Source organism: Metopolophium dirhodum, chromosome 3 (assembly GCF_019925205.1).
Source record: "Metopolophium dirhodum isolate CAU chromosome 3, ASM1992520v1, whole genome shotgun sequence".
Taxonomy (NCBI): Eukaryota; Metazoa; Arthropoda; class Insecta; order Hemiptera; family Aphididae; genus Metopolophium; species Metopolophium dirhodum.
In genome coordinates, this window is record NC_083562.1 from 1,992,378 (window position 1) to 2,017,161 (window position 24,784).

The window sequence follows — 24,784 nt, forward strand, 5'->3', positions numbered from 1 at the left end:
GTCATATAGGGATTATGTACGGATTATTATACAGTCTTCGTTCGGCAGATATTTGTTAGACCCAGGACAACAAACCCACACACATACGCGAAATAAGTAAATAAAATATATAGGTAAAAATATGATTTATGTTCCATTATAGGTAGGTATAGTGCTTGGTAAATTAGTTTAACTGACCGATAAAACAATTTAATTGGTACTCGTCGCATATAATATAAGATCCATCCGGAGATTAATACAACCTGTGTGTTCTTCCAACGGTGAATCGCGATTATATAATAATGGTAAATAATTAAATATTCCATGGTATTCTGTATTAGTAGGTACCTACCTAATAAAATCGAGGTTCGGCTATCGACAAATACCGCGTCCCGTTAAACCACGGCGGGATTCTCGGTCGAGGGCGTAAAACAATTTGAAAATGAAGTCCCCTTCGGGGGGCGGGGGGGGAGGAGGAGATGAAAAGGGGAACGAGAAAATCCGGCGTTGGCGGAAAATCAAAAGGGATTGGACGCTGCGCAGATGAGTCGTCGTCGGCCCGCAATGTCTGTTATAATATAAGCTCCATATTATGTACGGAGAGGGTGCACCATAAATTACCCATATTACATTATACCATACAATAATGCATACATCTGAACCGTATAACATTTCTCGTGCGTTTATTATATGTTTCTCTCCGTGTTCTAAGTGCCATGTAGGTAGGTATTAATTCGCAGTATCAGTTTCAATCAAATTGATTTCCAAGTGGCTTCCCGCCAACGCATATGCACCCGACCTTGTGAACTATAAACCCATAGACATACATTCATATACAACTATATACAATACAAGTATGTGTGTCTAATGTTTACGTTTTGTGTTTCTCCTAATCTTTTTATTCTTACTACGCTACACAATACAACTTCCACTTAACCGGCAAAGGATTCATAAGTATACATACAGAGCGGTCATGTTAACGGAAACAATTTGAAATTCATTTTATTTCTCGCATAATAATTTATGTACACTATACGCATATTTTACAAAATGTGGACAAGTGGGTACCACTCTGCTGTACAGTAGTTGACGAGCATATATTATATCATTGTAATGGACGTGTTTTATTTGAATTCAATGATAAATAATTGTAGGTAAATGAATAACGATTCTGATCGGAGACGTTGTGTCAGCCTAGCATACTCCTATAAATAGTCAAATTTAATAGTTAAAAAGTTCTTTTAGTTACTTTTGATGGAGACAGAAAAACTTGTTGGGAATCTTACGTTAGCTATGAAAAGAAAAACTTTTATGAATTTCTAACTGAAAATGATTTACAAACTTCTAAAAAATTACCATGGCTATAAATAGCTCAAAAAGTGTCAAAATAGTTTGATATTTTTACCATGTATTGAGAATACTAATATTATTATTTAGTGATTATTTCAAGAGTTTACGGCTATTCGTTTTGGAAATACAACAAAATATCAAAAATCTATTAATGGGAATTGGATAATTTACCGCGGAATTTCACATATCTTAAAAATTATAAGTTCAAAAGCTCATAAAAAATTAATGTTCCGTTTAAGTAAACTTCTTATTTTATTATAGGTAGAATGGCTATTAAAAAGAGCCAAAATTATTTGAAAATATTACTATATGTATGGAAAATGTATGGTTATTAATTTTTGAATTGCAACAAAATATCAAAAATTGATAGATGAAAATTCATTAATTTATCGATAAAAATCAAATATCATAAAAATTTTAAATTCGAACGATCATAAAAAAATAATACTATCTTTTTAAAGTTGGAAAATGTGTTGGGAAGCTTCTATCAAAATATCTAATATAAGCTATGAAAGGAAAAACATTTACGAACTTCTAACTGAAAAATAGTTTGACATTTTTGAAATGTTGATGAATATTATCAACATTGAACTTTAGAGATTTCTGTTTGAACTACAATTAATTAAAATTATTAGTTATAAGAAACCTACCATTACATTTTCAAGCTTTTTTACTAAGAGAAAAAGTTTTTATGGAGAATAATTTTTAAAAAATTTCAAAATTTCAAAAATTTCTCAAGGCTATAATACTAGTTTAAAAAGAGTCAAAATATTTTGAAATTGTTACCATATATTTATGTAAGATGCCAATATAAATATTTGGTGAATATTTTAAGTGTCTGCGATTATTAGTTTTTGAGTTAAACCAAAAATATAAAATTGATTTTTTATTTTAAATAAGTTATGCGTAATAATTATCACTTTTTTTGTTTTTCTTGACGTTTTTTAAAACTAATTGGAACTTTCTATTCGGATCCCTCAAAAGTACCAACTAAATTCATTTTTCTACCAGAAAAGATGAAGATCTCAAAAATTGGAGCGTTTTTACTATCCAAAATGTTGACGACAGACAAAAAAAACAAAACACAAATCATTGTAAAATCAATACATTCTTTCGCTCCGCTCAGAATCTAAAAGCTGCAAAATATTTTATCCCCTCTCTTGTTGTTAATAAATGCATTTTAGTGACCCATAATATTGCAATCATTCATTAATCGAACGCAGCTTACTACACTAAATTGTTTCCGCGAGAAATCTCAACAGATACGAAAAATAAATAAATAAAAGTGTAGTAGGTAAAGCCCGTTGTCGTCAACACTGCAACTGAGCCTAGTATTGAAGGTCGTCCACGGGACAACACTTTTTAACACTAATTTGTATTCAATGATGAGTTTCGCCTTTGGAAAAATTTTAAATCACATTCGGCTATCGCTATATCATTTCTGCTTCGCGCAGTCGGTGCTGCAGTGTATTCGGTTGGGTGAAACAGAAAACGTTCTTCGGAAAACGTTTTGCGACCGTTAGGAATAATATTGTATGTGGACGATATTATATCACGCCGACCTATATATTTGCGGGATAAAAAAACATCTAATACAACCGCCCTGTATGCACGCGTGTCGTTTTCTCTCGCCCACCCACTACGCGGATGGGGCGGCCTAGGGGTGCCGCGGCGGTGTACACTCTTATAGAGTAACAATAATAACATTGTGACGATACGGTGGTGGCGGCGGCGGCGGCGGTTGTGGTGTGTGTGTCAGCGTTTTATTCAGAGGCGGCGGCACACGTTATCGTATACAACAATATGTATATATTATGTGCTCGCGTACTTAGCCAGGGCGCCCGGATATGTGTCGCGCAGCGTGGGCGTACACGCTGCGCACTGTATACCAGCCCGGTTTCATTCATGGTACCGCGGTCGCCGCGACCCTTCGCGTCCCCAATATGGATTGCGCCCCACCCCCGCGCCCGTACCGCCGTCGACCCACCCCTTGCCGGTGCCGTTCTCTACACCCTCTCGTCGCACGGTAAGCCCACACATACACCCCGCGGACCCCGCCCCACCGATAACCGCGCCCGGAGTCACCCCGGCCCCATCCGGCCCCGCCGAACCCCTCCTGCGCGGCCGCCCATACCGCGTGTACCGGCCGGACCCGCCGCGTCTTCACTACATATTAATATCTTTCGCTCGTTTTCCTCTCGTCTATTATATCCACCGCCGCCGAACCGCCCCATTCGCCGCCCGTCACTATCGTCGGTCGCCGTCGTCCGTCCCCGGCTATACTCGCATATACTCGCATATATCTATATACGACGTAGGTGTATGCTGTATATATATGTGTGTGTGTGTATACATATATATTATTGTATGCCGTCGTTTCGAGAACACCACTATAATGCCGCCGCCCCCGCGCACTACGTCACGCTTTTGTATCGTCCGGGCCCATTCATAAAATCCTGCGCCGCCGCCGCCGCCGCCACTCGGTTTATAAAGTTCCCACACGGCAGCGTTGCACTCGCCGCCGGCGGCTGTGGCGGTAAACGCTTTCGAAACGAAATGTGTTTTTCGCGAAAACCAATCCGATTGCCGGCACGAGATACGTCGCGCGGAATTTACGGATTGACGTATACATAATATAGCATTACATTAAGTATATTATTATCGTACACGTCTTATACATATATGTTTATTTATGTTATATATTATGTACAGTCAAATTATATTTCATTCGCTATATTGTCGTAAATCAACGGTTCGTACACTCGCCGTATATACCTATACCTGATATAATGATAACGTATAATTTATATATTATGATATGTATTTCAGCGACTGCGCACAATATAATAGTTATTAGCGCATGATGCGTCAAATATTGCAAACGTGATTCAAACATATATTTTTAGGGTATAGTGCCTAATACCTACCACCTGCAATCATTATCAATACTCAATCAACGATGTTAACACTTATTTATTAACGTACAAATTATTCATGATCAATGTGCCATTGCGCGTTTTTATTCTCCAGCGCACTTTTATAATAACAGGTTGTATTTATTGTAATGTATATGATTCGAGAATGACACCGATATCGAGCTTAATTCGTCCGATATCAATTTACATTATATTATTATCGTACACGTCTTATACATATATGTTTATTTATGTTGTATATATGTACACTCCAATTATATTTCATTCGCTATATTGTCGTAAATCAACGGTTCGTATATTATACTCGCTGTATATACCCATATAATAATGACAACGTACAATTTATATATTATAATATGTATTTCAGTGACTGCGCACAATAATAATTATTAGCGCATGATGCGTCAAATATTGCAAACGTGATTTAAACATATGTTTTGAGGGTATAGTGCCTATAGTGGATACCCACCACCGATTACCATTGATTATCAACACTAAACTATCGATATTAATACTTATTTATTAATACAAATTATTATTCATGATCAATTCACATTATGTATATTTTATATAGTATTTCAGCGATCAGAATAGGGAACAATAAGATCTTTGAGATGTATAAAATTAGAGCACGATGGATGTATTTGGTTTTTACAACAATGTGCGATTTTTAAGACCCATCTAATACTAGAAAATCTTCAATATTGAGTGTGGTTTCTGGTAGAAAATTCATTCTAGTTTGTACTATGTAGAGGTTCGAAAATAGAAAATGCCAAGTCCATTATCAAGAAAAACAAAAACCATTACGAATGAACGGGAATATTTAAACTGTTTAAAGTTTTGGAAAATTCTAGTTTTCAACAAAATCTATTTTGTTCTTTGTTTTAACTCAAAAAAAATAACAATAAATACTTTAAACCAAATATTTTTTTGTAGCATATTATTATTATAATGTTGCCTCTTTTAAAGCTATTTATGGTTATTTTGAAATTGTTGACTTTTTTGATTTTATTATGTTTATAAATTATTTTTATTATTTGTAAATCCTGACAATGAAACCAACACCATTAAATTCTTCAAAACAACCAAATTACTCAAGCTACTTTAGCCAACATTTTCAATGTACAAAATACCAAATTAACTAATTCTAAACTGTTTCTCTTGTATTTTTTTTTTCTTTGCTCTGTTTCCCATTATAAATATAATTAATTTATGTTTATAGTGATATGCTAATGACCAAGTAGTCGGAGCAGAAATTGTATAATTTCAAGACCAATAAAAAAAAAAATATTTTTTTAAACTAATAAGCTAGAAAATATAAAAAATAGATTCCATATATTATGTTGTTCTTACAACAATTAAAAAATATCAGAAATACATACCTAGTCACTGTTTTTATTTATAAGAATTAGAAGTACAGATTTGGATGAAACAACAAAATCAAAAAATTTTGCGATTATTTTGTAGTTAAAAATTAATCAAATCAATTATTCAAATAAGTGATAACTAAGGCTTGAAAATGCAATACAAGATTCATCATGAGATGTTCTTTTAGCAGAGACTAAAAAATAATAAAAATACTTTTTTCATTTTTATATTTTACTGACATTGGATATTTAAACAAAAATAATAATTTTAGTTATTTTATGGTACCTATCTAATTAAAAACTTTTATTCGTAGGGTCTTGAAACTTTTCGCCACTACTTGTATTATTATATACTTAATAAAATTAAATTTTCAAAATATTTCGATCCGTTTTAAGCTATTTATTATTTATACTACGATCCTAATCACACTGTAGAACGACAGTATGTCAGTATTGACTTATAAATCAATAATAATAAGAAGAAGAATAAAAAAATATCATGATGCATTTTTTTTTTACAATACCTTTATTTAGAAAAAAACAGTTTGATCTACTGTATAATATAAAATATAGAAAAATAAATTACTAATAGTAATATAAATAAATGTCTCCACTGAGAATTGGTTAGGTTAGGTAGAATCGGTATGCAATGATTTATAATTGAATTCAAATTTAACATACCCATAACAGTGACCTACTTAATGACGATATACACTCAAAACCTACCGTACAGCAGGGATAATATTATATAGGCATATCCCGGGCTTCGACAATTTTTTTTTATCACTGTAATAAATAAATTACTCACATGTATGTACATATTGTATAATATGTACTTAAAATTTATTTTTATATTTTTGTACCCACTGGCAACTCTATAGTCTTTACTCTTTATGTTAGCTTAGGTTAATAAATACAGAGTTGTGCACTAATAAAACTTCTTGGTATTGAACGGCGATATGCTATACGTATATACATGTATAATGTAAATAATAATAGGTTTAAAAAAATTCCATTGTTGTTCAATGAAATTAATGACCTATGTAATATCCATAAAACACCTATGTTTTTTATTTTATCTCTCTTTGCGTTGTTTAAAAAAAAAAAAACAGAAATAATAGGATTACAAACCGTTGAGTTATAACATTTGTATATTATATTGGTTCATAAAATTATAATATTATCGTATATATATATTTACTTTTGCTACTGTAAAATGTAAGTACGAGGTTAACAATATGTTATGTTAAACATATATTATGACAATTTCAAAAAATCTCAAATATAGTCAGTTACATTTTTTTATGGTTTATGAATACATTTGCACATGACATCCAATGATACACCACTGTTCTACACTTATTAAGCCAACTGTCCGGTTTTATTTCAAGACGCTATATATTATTTAATAATAAATATATTTCATACTTTTCTCATTACTTATCGTATTTACTTATCACGTATTTTATACCACCTATCTACTTTATTATTACTTTGTAGGTTCTCAAATCTTACCTTAATCCGTAAGTCTTTTATATCCCTTTGGTTCTTAAATTAATTTAATAGAATTTACTATTACATTGATATAGATGCACTTTTAAAGAACCACTAGAAAAATAAATGTAGGGTATATTAAAAACGGGTCATAAAATGATTAAATTGTTTGCTTATATACTCCACATACCACATTTGTGGTATATGTAATATTAAAAGTTTCCTTTTCTATAGTTGTCTTTCGAAAGCGTCGAAGCGACATTGATTGTTTTAAAATTTAATAGCACACCGTGGTCTTAACACACCCGGAGCTGTGGTAGAACGAATTCATGTGACCTACCATAGATTAGTGTCGTGTGTTGATGGTATACAAACAGCCTTAGTTGTATACACCAATAATACCATTAGATAATCTGGATAAGGGAATTGAAAATGTTCGGTATGTGTATGTATGACGTACTGTGCTGTACGATACTATACCTATTCTAAATACTAAAATACATGACAGGTATTTAAAGAAAAAAATACAATTTATTTTTTTGTTGTAGGTAGGTTTGTATACAATTTTCAAGACACTGTCAGCATTTAAATAAAAAATATCTATAAAAAAACAAATTGGCCTTTGATTTGAAATCATGGAAAATCACATTCTGATATCAAAACTTCCTGTATGAACTTATGTGTCACATTCCAGTTGTTCGGTAAGTAAGTTATCGTGGTTCATCGTATTATATTAAATTTATAGATAACTTCTCTTGTCATTTTAAATTACACCGCAATTATTAATCTTAATTCTTAATTAAACACTTATTATTTTTAAAGATTTATGAGTAATGTCAGTAATAATATGATAATCTTTCAGAGATTAGTTCTTATCATTCAATGAAACTAATCATATTTAGTTGTTTATTATTTTAATAAATTTTACAAAGAATAAAACAAGGACAATCTTCAATAAAGATAAAGTTGCTTTTTCAGTTCAGATAATAATCTACGTAATAGTAAAAAAAAGTGACAATATTGGTAGCATCATTGATTGTATATTAGTTATTGTTAGCGACATAATATTTTAACCAATGGTAACACTCAGTAACAGTTATGACATTATGAAACATAGATTGTCGGTAGGAATATGCGTTATATATAATAAAAAATATACACAGAAATCCTTTGTTACCAATTATTTTAGTGATGTTTTAAACATTATCAGAGCAAAAATTATTTGATTGTAAACATTGTGAATCTAGTAAGATATCTGTGTAAATTGTGTCTCAACTAAAGCCTAAAACGAAAATAGGCAATGAATACTCAACTAAAGGTAAAATAATACATTAGAAGTATATTTATTTGTCGGTAGCTAATAAATGACAGCAATTTGTATGTGCATATATGTACTAAAAGTGTGGGATTGAATTTCCAAATGGATTGAAAATAATATAAGCCAAGACAAAGTAAACATTTTTATTATAATATAGGTACCTATAATACATGCTTGAGTATTTTTTATACTTACAGCAGAATGAAATTTAAAGCTTATGAATACGTTTTTTGTTATTATTTTATACGACGGAGAAACTTTTATATTGTTGTATTATATATTACGTTAACAAATATATTTACGAGGGAGAATTATTATTATACCCGTGTATCTCTTACAATACTTCGTTCTCGTGCCAAACGCATGATAAAATATTTTGATTAAATTATCTGCTTCAAAACATTCATTCTATTGTTATTACAAATTTATAATTTATAAAAATCAAGAATTTACCCTGTTTGTATTTATATTTGCATTAGGTATTTTGTTTTTATTAATACTACATCATGGAATCGTGGTAAATTATGTTCATATTTTCTATATCTTTTTATCAAAGCTTTAAATAATAATGTCTACAGCTCTACACTTAAATTGTGCACACAATAGTATTTAATTAGTAAATATTTTTTTTTATCGTTTTCAAGGTTTTCTAAATAGTTTTTTCTTCAAATAATACTATTAACACATACTTAATTAAACATGATATAAATACACAATGTTTTAGTGAATTAATAGAAGAGATAAAGAATATCTAATTGTACTGAATGCGCTTCTACACATTTTGTTAACCTTCTAAATACATGAACAGATGTACACAGATTTCTAAAAACGCATATGAGGTTGTCTCCTAAATATTGTTCTCTATAAATTTCATAATAGGTATTTTAGCTCTAAAACTATTTGTTAATAGCGTTTCGTTTGTTTTTCGTAGACCTGTTTTTACCACTAAATATTACGGATATCACGTCCTCTTAAGTAATTGTTTTAAAAAAAACTTATTTTAATCAATAATCAGTCAAAAGTGCATAGTGATAACTATACTCACTAGGTCACAAACATAAATTAAAGTATTTAATGAGCCATTTTTAACATTTGACCAGGAAGTTTTCGAATTAGAACACAATAATACATTATTTCATTTATAAATTTTGTTTTAAAATATTTAAATACAAATAGTTCATTATGCCCGTGTACTCCAGCTTGCATAAATGTAATATATTTCCAGGATCCGAGTAATTAGTTAAGAAGAACTTTTAAGTATAGTTGCTTCCGGCCGTTAAACTCGGACCATATCACCCCTCACCGAAAAATAAAAACAAACATACAACCTTATTAGTTCAATTTAGAACTTTGGAATAATTAGGTACTGAAATGTTAATATTTTTACTTTACCTTGGACTGTGGCATGAAATATTGAAATTATTATTTTAAATAGGGAATTTTAATAAAAGGAATATGTTATTTTACTGTGGCTCGATGGGAGTTAAATGAAAGCAAAGTACATTCAAATACAACCAGAAAGCCGGTTTTTGTGATTGATGAAAAACTAGCGAAAGATAAGACCGTATAATTCAGGAACTGTAAGTTCTTTTTTATTCAAACCAAATAAAATATATACTTATCTAATCAAATACAAAAAAAAAAGTTTCAATATATTAAAATCAAACTTATGGTAAAATTATAAAATTGTTGGAACAATAAGAAGGTTAGGTTAGATTTGAGTAAATTGTATTAATTATTTCAAACTGTTTACAAATATAGAACGCTATTTAAATTTTATAACCATATATCCCAGAATTATCAATTAAATATCGATATGGTCACTCATTGTTTGAAAGAAGTTGTTGCAGCGTTTAGAAAGTTACTGTTTGAAGAAAAAAATTGTGAACTTCCTTTCCCGAAATTTGGTAAACTGCAAATAAAATACAAAATGGTAAAAATGAAGTATTATTAAGAGTTCTTAGATCGACAAAACCAGCATTTAAAGAATCGCATAATAGAAGATAAAAAGATAAAAATAAAAATCAAGCCTTCAACTATAATCCCGATTGGGACGCTGATCAATATGAAAGCCGAGTAAGCTATTATGAATTATCTGCTAACAAGAATAATTTAAAACCATATAACGTGGAAAATGTCCATTTTATGAATAATACATTTCTGCAGTTGTTTATGATATAATACAGACAATGTATAAATTAAACCTCCAGTATACAAAAGTTTTTATGTTTTCAATAAAACGTAATAATATATTATATCATATTAGTGAAGTTATTTAGTTTTTTGAAAAATAAAACTTGTTAGTTACAAATTATTTCATGTTTGGATAAGTATGATTTATCACATTGTTTTTACCATAATAATATTACATTTTGAATTTTTAGACAACAAAAAGAATTTTTATCCTACCTTGACACTTTTATGACTCTTAAAAAGAAAAATATTTACCCGTACATGTTTAAAATATAAATCTACTTGTTTATTAGACATTAGTTTTAAACATTTTTTTTTAGTTGATTATACTTTCAAAATGTATTAATTATAACCAGTAGCCTTCTCAGGAATTTTTAAGGGGGGAGGGGTTGTGGATAATTTCTAGGAACATAGTGGGGGCTATGATGCAACATGTAGGGGCTATCAGCGCACAAAAAAAACAAGTGCGTAAAAAAACGGCCAATTGCTAGAGGTTTAAGCCCCATGACCCCCCCCCCCCACCGTAAGTATATGCAAGCATGATTATACCCATAATATGTGTGTTAGAAAAGTTGTTACCAAAACATCAATAACAATTATTTATCATTAAAAATTATTATAATATCATTTAGATTTTTTATACGTGGGACAAACTAAACAAATTTCTGCGGTTTAATAATATAGATCTTAAACATTTTTCTCGGTAGCATAAGAATTTTTAGAGTGAGATCTAACTGCAGCATGCTGTTGAAGCACGAGACATTTTCTTCCTCCGCTTGCCCATCTAAATTAGTTGCAGGATGCACTGATTACGCACCACCAGCATTGCTGACACGTTGTGTGGTCGATACGACCATTCGACCGTACTCAAACATGTCGACGTCAAAACTTAAAGAAGACAATCACGGTGTTGATGGAAAAAACACACCAATATTTGGACCCGATAGCGGTAAGTCGCTTTAACTGTTCGTAGCCCAAATCACGTTATAACTTATATTTATATTTTAAAAGATAGAACAATCGCTCTACTATATAGTTTGGGATATTGTTCATAATATAAATATTGTAATAGGTTCCGTTTAATGTGTGACCAGTGGACACGGATGAGATTGGGTATATATAGCGGTCTTACATGATGGAAGGGCGTCATGGTCCCCGAAATATTTAATACACCCTGAAAATATGTAGAGTTCTCATTTTATCCGACATCGTCCAAGTCACAAACTATTGCAAAATATATTTTGTCGGGTGCCATACATATTTCGTTACGTCATGTTCATAGTTAAATTGTATCGCAATAATTTCTTGTTAATTAATTTACTGTGTATTTTAATTTACAGTTTTAGCAATAAAACTATTTTCGTATGTTTCTTGAGAAACATTAAAATATGTTTATTGTGGAATAAAAATATTTCTCGTGGGTGTTAACTTGGGTCACTTTCTGTTGGAAAATTATAGTGCCCTTCCAACCCCCCACGAAAAAAAAATCGATTTCGTTGACCTGTTGATTATAAACCAAGATAATTTAACAGCATATTCAATGTATGGGATTGGATTTTGCGAAAACGATCAAAATGTACAAATAAACGGTAAATTCGGTGATCACATTAGGGTGTTTCACACAGTATTACAGACTGACGCGAACCTAAACGCCCTAAACAAAGCGTGCGCTGGCGGATACAATATAATATAATATGACCGGCTCTGTTTGCTCGCCACCGCAACCGCATACTCATTGTATTAAGATGACCTTTAACCGTAATTTATAATGAATTGAATTAAATATATTTGAATATATTATACAGACTAATTATTTTACCGTAAAACACTCATTATTTCGAAAACTACAAAAGTTTCCAAAAACATTTTTTGTTGCTCAGGTAATTTATTAATAATTACGAAACAACATTTTGAAAAAAAATATTGCACTTACTCATTTTTATAATTAAATTTTTTTTAATGACATACAATTATATTTCATATTCAAAAACAGAATATTTTTTGGAGATTCCGTTTGTACAAAACTATTTAAGTTCGAACGAGTAGGTAGGAAATTACTTTTAAATATAAATATTAATTAAAGTGTAGGTAATTAGATAGATTATTCTTTAGTAGATATGATTAAAGGAAGTATAGTAGACACACATTTTGTATTTGTTTTTAGATTCTCAGCGGAGCGTTTTTTTTACATAAGAATTTAAAGTTTGATTTTTGACAACATATATCAAATTTAATACATATTTAAAAACGATTTTATAGTTAAACATTTTTTAAATTTTCAACTTTTATAGCTAAGAATTGAAAAATTACATCAAGGTTCCACGTAAGTAAGTTATTCTGTAACCAAAAAATCTCAAAAATATTAAAATATTAATGGTTGCTAATTTGCTATTGGTTTTAATAATAATAATTATTATTATAAGCTGTAGAATGAAAGCCTGTGGGCCAATTTTTTGCATTTTTTGATACTTTAGAGATAAGTTATACACTTACTTACGTACCACAGGTAGATTATAATACTGCTCCCATAATCACAAGTGAATCTCACGGACAACGTCGGTCGGGATGGCTATAAATTAAAATATAATATAATTTACACTTAAAAAAAACATTGCTTCCACAGCGTGTTGCACACTTACACCATAGGCGCAACTAGGGTTAAAATTCTGGGGGGGCTAACAAAACTATTTATTTAAAATTACCTATAGGAGGCTTATACGTGTCTAAATCAAGAAGGGATATTTTTTAGGGGGCTAAATCTTAGTCAGGGGAGGGGGCTAAGCCCCCCCTAGTTGCGCCAATGAGTCTTACACCCAAAAGGTGTTGAACAATCACAAAAACCTGGCAATTGCGAAGCATTGTCGTGTCAGCTAATATTATAATATAAAGGATACTAATAACATTTAAAAGCTCAAAAACACTAAAAATAATATTATACATTCAATAACGTCATGATAACGAATGTCGTTTTGTATGTTTCGGAATGTCCTCCTTTTAAAAATTGTCAATCGATCTAAGGAAATCATTGCATAATATTATATGTTTAGGGTATGAGTGGTATGACAAATATCCTGTTTACAGTTTTAATCTCTGTCATATTATATTGATACGTTTAAAAAATATCATAATATTTTAATGACTTGCGGTTATTGGTTACCTATACAGATATTATATCTAATAATTTGTATGCATATTTAATCAATCTAGAGACTAATTTCAATATTTTATTGTGGTTATACATATTTCCGTTTCCTTATCTATAGTTTAAAATATTCAAAAAATAATCCATTCCGCTACAATAAAATTCATAGAAAATATAATTCAGCCATTATGTATATGTAAAACTGCAGGATAGTGGTTACGGCTGTATAATTCAACAGTGCGCATTAACTCTATAAATAACTAAATAACCAATACCTGAAAGTCACGTCATTCTCAAACATCCTGTAGTCAAACATAACGGTTATAACCCACGTAGGTACGGATACACTTAACTATCACAGTATTATTTTTTATATTTATTGTATTATCATAATATTACAGCTTAAGAGGACGCTACACCCGCATGCGTTGTCTCTGTCTTACCAACACATAATATAGCAAGTTATACACCATCTGAAGAATTTATTTTTAACTCTGTTATGTGTAATGTAACGGCGAATTAACCTGTTATTGAATTTAAAAAGTAAGAATATTATCTAGTGAATCGCATAGATTTTTTATATTTTAATTTTAAAATTGTCAATTGTTTTTAAAGCTTAAATCTATTTTAAATTTATATTTAAAAAAAAACTGAGAATCACTAGATAATATTCTTCCATACTTCTAAATTGTATATAAGGTCAATCCGTGTTAAACAGAGATTATTCAGAACGTACAATTTTCCATGTTCGACGGGTGTAGCGTCCTCTTATAAAAAAATAAAATTGCGATAAAATTAGTCAATTCTTCTATGAATTTGTTTTGGTTTTTACAACAATAATAAATTAAGTTAATAATATATTATATTGCCTAGTAAAATACAATCGTGTTTCCCTATTTTAATAGGTTCTAATATTTATGTTTCAGATGAAACCCTCCGTCAGTCGTGTAATCTTATAGAGAATATCGTTTAAGACAAATCTATAATATAATATATTGTAAATCTGATTTATGTCTAGCGGATAATAGAGATAACTGTATGAAAAGAGATTATCCAATAAATGGAATTTTGAGCAAAGTACATACAATGAAGAGTCTACACATATTACAATAGACGTAACGTTGTACTTGGCAGTGAGTGACACAAGTCACAAGTGTATTTATTTTAAGGAAAATTTAAATAAATGTAAAGACTAATGCAAATATCCAACCATAACTACAATACTGCGAAAGAATTATGCAATGCAATTGAAAACGAAAAAAAATAAAAAAAATAATGACAGCTATTTTTTGAAAAAAGTAAAATAATAATATTATATTCCAATGAGTATACTAGTGGAAATATTCAATAATATATAAAATATGTGTCGACAATTTATTGCTTTAGAAACCATTAAGCATTGCGAACTTTGAAAAAAGAGTCAACTTTAAGCACTCATTACTAGATCAAATAGAATGTAACAAGATTAAAAAAGAAACAGAAAAGATAGTCTCTTTAAAATGTGAACAACTGATGCAAAATGAATTGTAATAAAGGTAGGTAAAATGTATTATATTGCCCTGTATTCAAAAATACTTTATGAACTTTTTAAATTACATTTAGTCTATATAACGAAAGAATAAGAAATATAGAAGTAAAACAACGGTCAAAAGAAGATTATTTAATTATCCTTGATGAACACCTAAAAAATAAAACTAAAATTACAGAAGAACAGAAGAAAAAAGATAAAACAATGACTCGAACTTTTATTTTTGGCCCTGATCAAGCTAAATTGCAGAAATTAAACAATTGGTAAGTCGATTTATATCAATCATTTATTCATGTATTATAATATATTTTTAACAAAATAACAATACAAAAGTGGTATTAGGTAATAACATTATTATTATAATATACTTATGTCGAATTTGTTGGAAAAGTGATAGGTACCTCAACCGTTGGAAAAATAATGTTATACATGAAAGCTTTTATCATTTTAACTGGATAATAGTTAAAGAACTTAAATATACAAGGCAATCCATTTGATCCATAAATGTCTACACTCGTTATTTTGGAGTTTTAAATTTTTTTGGAAATATTTTTGTACATAATTTCTTTTCATTGCAAACCCAAATTCTTGAAAGAAATTATATATTTTACAATTATTTATTGTAATAATTTATTATTTTTTTTTAATTTTGAATGACTATACATTTTTAACTATAGAAGTTTATCAAATTAATGATTGCAAACACTTATAAATGGATCACCCCTTGTATAATACATGGCACACAATTGCACTCGTGAAATGCTCATTCAATTAAATTTTATTTGCATAGATGTAGGTAATTATTTGTCTTCGTTATCTAAAAATGAAATTGCTGGCCTACTTGTTTTATACTTTTATATTATAGATTTACAAAAGATTTAATAAGTATAAATATAATTTGTATAATGTCGTTATTCGTGTAATTTTAATGATTTGTTGAGTGAATTATGAAGGGACTCACAACTCACCACCAAACCACTAAACCACGTGATTTTATTAGGTACATATATATTATATTGTATATTGTTATAATTTACATGCACATGCGAACTTTTAATTAAATTACTCCAGAATAATGTAAAATTGATATTGGGATAATAATAAACCCGCAAGAAATTATATCAATATTAATATTAATTTTCAGTGGATGTTTGGACTTATATTATATCGTGGGTACCATGGAAACATTTCGGTAACGGCTTCTTCAAACTAAATTGGGTTTTCGTTCGTCTCCCACCTGTTTTTACAATAGAGAATTATCGTTACAGAGAATGAACCTGTAAAAAACATCGGGTTAACAATTATATTTATAAATTATTTCCAAGAATCGGTTGGTCGTGTATAGAGCTCAGATGACAACATTCTAAAAAGCACTAAAAATCCTAATAAATAACATTTCAGTTAAAAACAACTATTAATCGTCGTACATATTATTATAGTAGCACCTATATAGTGGCCAATATAACTATCAGTTATTAGTTATTACAGAATATAGTTGAAATTTGTAAATAATTTTTGATTTTACTGCAGTCGGAAATATAAAAAGAAAATAAGGAAATTATAATGGAAACATATACAACGTATATCAATATATCGATTACGTTTTATAAATAACAATCTAATATATAATTTGGTTCAACAGTGAAAAAATGAAGTAGTACAATAAGTAAAATTTAATTTCGTTTATCTCTATCTTGTGAACAAAATGTATAGCTAACACAGCTTCATATAAGATCAATGATCAGGTAGTAAGGAATGCAAACACTTTCAACACATAAACTCTAGACATTCATTTATCATTTAATATAATAATAATAATCGTATAATATACGTTTTTTCATACTTATTCAATAAATGCTGCATGATTAATGTTCACATTTAAATACTCAAAAGTAATTTGTTTCATCGATATATTTTAATTATTGATTTTCTATTAATTAAAGGTCATAATACCTATATTAAAATAAACTAAATATTATTAAATAACAAATAAATAGACCAAATAATTATTATGTTTATGTTCTATACTTCCATGTTATTAAAATAATTTATAAATGCTTTCTTTTGGTTATCATAGGTAATAAACTATAAACTTATAAATAATAAAAAATAAAAAATGTTATAGTAAAAAATAAAATACTTGACTGTTTATATATTATTGATGTAGCTGAAAAAAATTCAATATTTCACAATTTTATGAAATATTTTAAACTACAGACACTGGTAAACCTTACATGTTAGAGAATTTGGTAAGACAAAATATTTTAGATTTTGATCGGAACGATGAATAATATATTGATTTTATAATCATGTGTGTTTTTTTGTGTCTGAAGCCCCTTTTTTAAATAGAAAGAATATTTCGATTTTCAATATCTTTTTTAGTTGGAAAGTGAATAACGTTAGTAGTTTGGAAGGTCAAAAGTTAAAAATCCCAATTATTTTCTTCAGAATTGGAAGAAACCAAAAATAATTACAGGAAATACTTTTCCCCTTTTTGTGAACGTATATTGTTATTTTGGTTATTATATTAAAATATTAAATATGTATATAACTGTGTGTTCTAGACTGGGCTAGTACTATTGTAAGAAAAATAAATTAACATATTTTAGTGCATATTATACGTAAGTATTCTGTTTTAGTAAACATCGTCAAATAGCCAATTACCAATTGAAACAGAAAAATACGCGAAATCTTGAAGTCCGAGAGGAAAAAGAGAAAAACATTGATTTTGAAAGAAGTTTGTTAAATCGGATTAAAGAAAAGTATAGATTATATCATACGATAATAGTATAAATGATGTAATCTTCTTTTATAATATTATGTACTTATTTTTTTTCTTTTTAAAAGAGACGAAACATTGCAAAGAAATTTGTTACAAAATAAATTAAACCACAAGAAATTTTTAAGTGAAGATTCGAACAAATCATTGGACATGTCAAAAACTGAACGTCGTAAAAACTAAGTACCCGGTTCATATGTGAGTTTATATAGCATTACGATAAAAGCATATTATCATTGAACGCATAGGAGGAGATTTACGTTTATTAAACCTATACATTTGACCACTAATGAATTCGAAGTTCCAACGATTGTATAATATTGTACCTAAATTACTGTTATTTAAAGATTTCTAAAAATGTACCAACTGTAAATAACACTATATATATCTGTGCCTGTATACAGTTGTACTGTAGGGCTTGAATAAAGTCGAGTGTATTTTATTTTCATAGATTTAAGAAAAACTAATTTTATCATACTGCACTGCGGTGGGGGCATGCGATAGACGTGAGTACCCAATACCACAACAAAATGGTAAATACCAGATACCCTAAACACCACACGTTTCTAATCTCGGCTAAACTTTTTTTTAGATTTTCTTGTGACGATAAAAATGTAAAACGTTTACTTCAATATAATAAAAGTTATTACCATTCGGTATAATTCGACTAAATTAACTAAACGTGTCACAACTCGAGTTATCGTGCAGATTATTGCTATCGTGTAGACATATACCTATAACTATTCTATTCGGATAACAACCTGCAATTTGTTAATTTATAGATATTTTATGTTTAACTATAGCAAATCTTGCAGCGCATAATGACATATATGTTACAATGATCGTCAAGTGCATAATAAATGTATTCTCAGCTATATGTAATGTTATATTGTACCCATATAGTTTTATCATGTACAAGAGGCGTTAACTTTACAACTTTTACGTGCAGTTAATGCCGTAGAGACTCGAGACGTATAATTTTTTTACAACATGCATGCGTGTGCGAAGGTACCTACGTGGTTACGAATGCAAAGCGATAAATTCTCTTTATTTCATAGAATGAAAAACTCATTTTTCAGCACGTTTGTGTACAATGTCGAGTTGGACTTTTTAGTATAAAACAACTACCTATTTGATATGTTTTATGTACATTTAACGTTTTATGATATTATGACAATAAAGGGTATTTTATTATTGTGTGTTCGCAGCCTATGAGTTTTCCACTGAAAAAACTGCAAAACGATGTCGAATATGTAAGAAAAACGGGCTTGGATTTACTGTGGAAAAAATAACCAATTTCATGTGCTAAAAGAATACACTGGATAATAATATATTATACCTGCAGAACGTTTCAGATTGTCTGTAACAAAAATTAATACTCTAGAGTCACAGCTGTAACAGTGATTTTAAATGGAATTAAAAGAAATTTTTGTGATTTGTGGGATTAATTAATATTACAGTATAAAAGGTTGATTTTCAATTTATCGGAAAAAGATGGGCAAAACGGTACCATTCTGCTGAAAGGGTAGGTGTCTAGAGGGGCCACTGCAATGGATGTGTTAAATTTGAATTCAATGACATAAAATCATTAAATACGAAAAACGATTGTGAGCGAAGACCGCCTGTCAGCCTATATTAGATACTAAGTATACATATATATATATATATATAATATATTCTATGATATTATTGCTATTAAAGTAATTTATATTACTGTTAGACATTAGTAATATAATACTCTAGTTTGAATTAATTTTTGCCAAAAAAATTGCATTTGAAAATGTTATTGTTTGTATACGTCAATATCATATTATAATCGTCTAAAAGTTTCAAGTAACCACGAATAATATTTTTAAATTACAACAAAATAACGTCGTTATTCCTCGTTTAAATATCTAATTTCGTACTAATTTGAACTTAGAATATCTATAGCAATACCTGCAGCGTTTTTAGATTTGTTGGTACCTACAGCATGAAATACATAAATAGAAATGAGAAACCTTGATTTAAATTGTTTATCTTTGGCTATATAATTTGAACATTTTAAAAATTATTATCTACAAAATAATTTGTAAATTTTTGTCATTTTGAAGAATACTGTCAACGTTTTAAAATGCTTATAATAAAAATCATGCCTTTTTATCTTTGATATTTTTGAATAATTATTATAAATTATATAAACTGATGAAGAGCATTGTACTTATAACACTTTCAAGTTTTTTGACCCAACAAAAAAGGTTTTATTGACAGTAATTTTACAAAAATCTAATTAAAATAAAAATGTTCTCAAGCCAATAAAATATAATTAGGTATCTCTAAAACAGTCAACATAAAATGTTACGGTGTACAAAAACATTTGATGAAAATTTCATGTTTTAGTTTCACCCAAAATACAATTTTTTCAAAAACTGGATTTGCGTAAAAATTTCTTTCGGTTTTTTTTTGTTTTTCCCGGCACTTTTGAAAACTATTGGTAATTTTCAATGTTGACCTCTTGAATGCACCAACTAGATTCACTTTCCCACCGGTAAAGTTACTGAAGTTAATCAAAAGTTATTTCGACTACTCATTGTGTACACAGACATAAAAAAATAAAAAAACACACATCATCGTAAAATCAATACATTCATCGGTCCGCTCAGAATTTAAAATAATAGTTAGTACTACCACATGACTGCACTCCTTAATCGTATAAAAATCTAAATAATTAAAAATATTAAGGTCTTTTTAGAAATTTAAAATATCGAAAATACATGGTCATAAGTCATAACCTTTTGATACAATCCCTGCACGTAACCTTACAGCAAATCGAGTTCCCAGGATTCTTATTTGTCAGAAAATATATAATATAGGTGATAAAATTCGGTAGATCAAAACGATTGTAATCTTTTAAATACTTTACACTTCAGATGGATACGGTATAATATTTTATTTACCCCCCAAAACAATCCTATGCTTAAAGAGGAGTTGCAAGCACGTATCATACATATATTTATTATCATTTAATAGTTTGAATTGTATATTGTTTTGCTAAATACAATTATTATTATTATTTAGGTTGGATAACAACCTATTTTGCTTAGTCTCTGCAGACATTTAAGACAAAGGTATTAGTGAAATTAATTTCATTGCAATAATGAGCACGAGACAAGGCATGTTGAATTTGTGTAAATGTGTGATAGGACAATTACATCGTTGATTTTGTTTTATGGACATAGTCAGGTACATAAACATTAAACATATTATGTCATATTATCATATTGAAACTCAAACTTTTGTTAACGAGAAAAATATTTTAAACCTCATATTAGTATACAACAGAGCCAAATGATTTCAATGATTGCATACTATTGGATTTATGCACCAAACGATAATCCTATTACAGATCTGTGTATATAATATTTTTTGAAAGTTAATTGAAAATAGATTTTATTCAAGTTAAAAAATATTCTTATTTAATTTTCTATCCCCTTGGATTTAACTAGAAAGGACACCATTACGGCATTACATATCTATTCATTCAATTAACGGACGTGAGTCCCTTTAACATAATTGTTACATATTGTGAGCAGAAATTACAAACATTGTATACGATGAATTGACAAATATTACTATATTTATTCATATTTGTTAATTAATGCGAATAACCAAAAAAGCTTAGTTGTTTTACATTTACCATGTTGCCAACACATACATTTTAAATAACATATCGAAGAAAATTCTGAAATATTTACTTGCAATCGAGATTGCATTAAAGCAATGCAATATTTAACCAATATGATATTGTAGCTACCTTGACGTGGTATGTGTGCTCTATTAATAAAATTACGAATGCACTTTGCAGTACCGGAAAAGTGATCTGAGATTTGAATACATAATATATGTACAGACCACGTCACATATGAATTTGCCCGGTGGCTGATTTGATAGCATGGCATTTGCTAGGAAAATGCCGGGTTAGGAGCATTATAGTTACCTAAATAATTAAATCTCAAGGCCAATCGCTATGGCTAGTGTCTACTTATTTACTTTTTGTTATTTTAACACTAGTCTTTCGTTTTTAATTTATTACAATCTACCTATGTCTATTTAAACAAAACTCTTATACAATAAATATCTTATATATAAAATGACTATTATAATATATTAATACACTAATAACATCAACACTAAACAATTTAATAATATTCCCGATTGAACAAGACACTAAACAATGCGACATTATTATGATTTATAATATTATGTTATACCTACTTCAGACGTCTAATTATTTAAAGAATAATATTCTAAAAAGTTCTATGATAAAATACATGTAGGTAATTGTGTAAAAATAACGACTGACTTTTTTAATTCATAGAAACGTGTAAGTACAACAACGATGTGTTTTTCTCTTTTCCAACATATATCACAAATTAAAAGGGCACAAATAAATGCTTTCTTCGAATTATTATTTGATATTAATTAATTATTGTAGTTAAAATTATTAAAAACGATTTGATTAAACTGCAATGTAAAACAAAAATAATAATATTGTTTAAGGGGATATTAGGGAATTTACTATTTAGAATGGCCGGTTGACGTCATTGGGCCGGGTTCGATATAAAATATATATAACTGCCTATCATCCATGTGTAAAAGTTGCTCACATTAGTCATTGCACAATGATTTACCTATCTTTCTTTTTCTTTTTTTTATTCAGATGTTATGTACGTACTGTATTTCGCACAAAATAGTGATGACGAGACAAAAAATTATTGCAAATTGGAGTGATAAACCATACGTGACACTTGACTGGGATTTACTTCTCGATTATCTATCTATATTCATATTATATTATATAATATATAATATATATATTTTTTTTCTCTTTTTCAGTTCCTTTTTAGACGACGCCTGGGGTTGCCAGGTAAGGTTTGGGTGGACAGATTTTTTAATGAGTGAATTTTTATGTGTTATGAGACGGGCGTGAAAGTTTTTGTAGGACTTCTTCTGTCACAATTTTCATTAAAATTTAAAAGGTTTTTATGTAAACTGTATAGTGTAATTAAGTGCAAAGGGTGGGACATTCGTTATCTTCCTAAAGACAATATTCCGGAATTATTGAATTTTGTTGGTATTGGAAACTTTGCAGAACGCCAGTACCCCGCATAATTGAAGACCATAGTTCCATAGTGGTTTAAGTGATATTTTATACATGAGAACTTTTACTTTAAATCTGGCTGTTTTAGTGTTTATTGTTTGTAAGCAATGTTCGTAGCATACGGAGACGGAAAGATTTACCTATCTAAAAATGTTTATTCTTGATGTTTGATTTACGGATGTAAATGTAAAACAGTTTTTTTTTTATAAACATTTCAAATATAGGTAGCTATAATGAAGCTTATGAGTTATTGGGACCTTTTATTTTTAATAACCTTTTATTCAATTTTCTAATTTTTGAGATAAAAAACATTAAGAATCAAAAATTGCACGTCATGTTTATGCGTAGTAATGTAGCTTAAAAGAGTATAAATATAATCCGGGTGGAGTTTACAAAAAAAAGGTCGTTTGGGTACAGCTTACGTATGCTCGTGAGCGTCATTGGTGAATGCAAGTGGGTGTAATATTAAAGTGAATTTATCTAACATCAAACATAAAGGTAAGAACTATATCGGGACATTATCTGTATTAGACGTTATAGTATATTGGTTTTTTACAAAATTTTAATTGTTAAGCGAGTTATGAGCATTTTTAAATTTTAATACATATTTTTTACACTATATTGCATTATTGTACGAATTAGTATATAGACGGGTTATAGTTGTTTTAGTGTTTATTGTTTGTAAGCAATGTTCGTAGCGTACGGAGACGGACGTTTAAGGAAAGATTTACCTATCTAAAAATGTTTATTCTTGATGTTTGATTTATGGATAAATGTGTAGTAATTTTTTTTATAAACATTTCAAATATAGGTAGCTATAATGAAGCTTATGAGTTATTGGGACCTTTTATTTTGAATAACCTTTTATTCAATTTTCTAATTTTTGAGATAAAAAACATTAAAAATCAAAAATTGCACGTCATGTTTATGCGTAGTAACGTAGCTTAAAAGAGTATAAATATAATCCGGGTGGAGTTTACAAAAAAAAAGGTCGTTTGGGTACAGCTTACGTATGCTCGTGAGCGTCATTGGTGAACGCAAGTGGGTGTAATATTAAAGTGAATTTATCTAACATCAAACATAAAGGTAAGAACTATATCGGGACATCATCTGTATTAGACGTTATGCGAGTTATGAGCATTTTTAAATTTTAATACATATTTTTACACTATATTGCATTATCACACGAATTAGTACATCGACGGGTAGAATCAGAAGGCGATCAAAAATCCCACTGTCGTTCAATGATTTTCCTTCGTATGCGTAACTAGGTATGTACCTTCAATTCGGAAACATTTTTGTGCGCTAGAAAATTTTTACCATGACAATCTCTTTCCTTTATAATTAATAAAACACACATGACGTGTCACTGATATCGTACTCGCGTATACGAACACAATTTATCGTCATGTACCACCACGAGCCAAAGCGTATACCTACCGTAAACAGTTTAATGTATATAATAGGTATAGTTTTATATTATTGTAGTCGTCAGAGTGTTCCACAGATTATCATACAACCCATGGATTATATTATGTGTAAGTCCCCGTGTCCAGGG

The 24,784-nt window shown here is 29.4% G+C and overlaps 1 pseudogene; it reads left to right on the forward strand.

Annotated features, from left to right (window-relative positions):
- The first annotated feature begins 8,202 nt into the window (after positions 1-8,202).
- Positions 8,203-19,395, forward strand: LOC132942134 (uncharacterized; annotated as a pseudogene).
- Positions 19,396-24,784: the final 5,389 nt, after the last annotated feature.